A 982-nucleotide genomic window follows, 5' to 3' on the forward strand; every position below is an offset into this window, starting at 1 on the left:
ATATATTTTCCTTCCCTTCCTTCATAATCCCTATAAACAAACACGAATTTTTACTTAATAAATATGTACTATAACATTCCTTTGGCTGAACATGCTTATCTAGGGAACCTAAGTTCGGGGTTTACACTTTTAGACCAAACTTCATCCAAATTTGAACTTGGAGCGCATTTCCACAAGTAAAAACCCAAAGTTCGTCCTTTTTGAACTCTATCTTGAGCTTTTGTGCCAATGTTCATCCATACATTACAAAACTCCTTTCTAAGATTGATAAGTATCTTTTGGACCAAACTTCATCCAAATTTAGACTCGTAGCATATTTCATCAAGTAGAAACCAAAAGTTCATCCTTTTCAGAGTCTTTCTTGACCTGTCCATGGTTCAAAACTGTTGGGATTGGTGTCCTAATTCTCCCGGAGTCTCATTGTTTGTAATTATACACATTTTTTTATGAATAAAATAGTTGTTATTTCATTCTGGCATTTACTCATATCCAATAAACAAAGCTCCATGGTTATCTTATGTAAACTTAAGCATGCATATGTGGTATACAAGTGAATCATGCCTTATGTGATACGGCTTGCTTTGTAGAGGTTTGCAAGTGTTGTAAACTACTACAGATGGTAGATCCTGACCATTCATGTGGAGAAATGCGAGCGGGAGTGTCCTATACAAAGAGTTTGTATAAGACCGGACCACGAGATGATTAGATTCTGTATATAACATCGTTGATACTGGAGACTTACATCTCACTTAAGCGACCATAGGTGACACGACCATAATTCGGAGTGTTTTAGGAACTCCTGCCTTTGAGGGCGGTTCTTTGATTAGTATAAGTGAGAGTGGCCAGATTGTCAACTCAACATACCTACCTTTTTGGGGACTTGTCTAATCTGGGAGCCGCCTCGATGGCAGGAATGCGGGCCATGCAGCAATCTGGCCATGTTTTGATCCTGACACCGTTTGAAGTATTCGATAAATTTTGC

The sequence above is a fragment of the Benincasa hispida genome, chromosome 6 (assembly GCF_009727055.1).
Source record: "Benincasa hispida cultivar B227 chromosome 6, ASM972705v1, whole genome shotgun sequence".
NCBI classification, from domain to species: domain Eukaryota; kingdom Viridiplantae; phylum Streptophyta; class Magnoliopsida; order Cucurbitales; family Cucurbitaceae; genus Benincasa; species Benincasa hispida.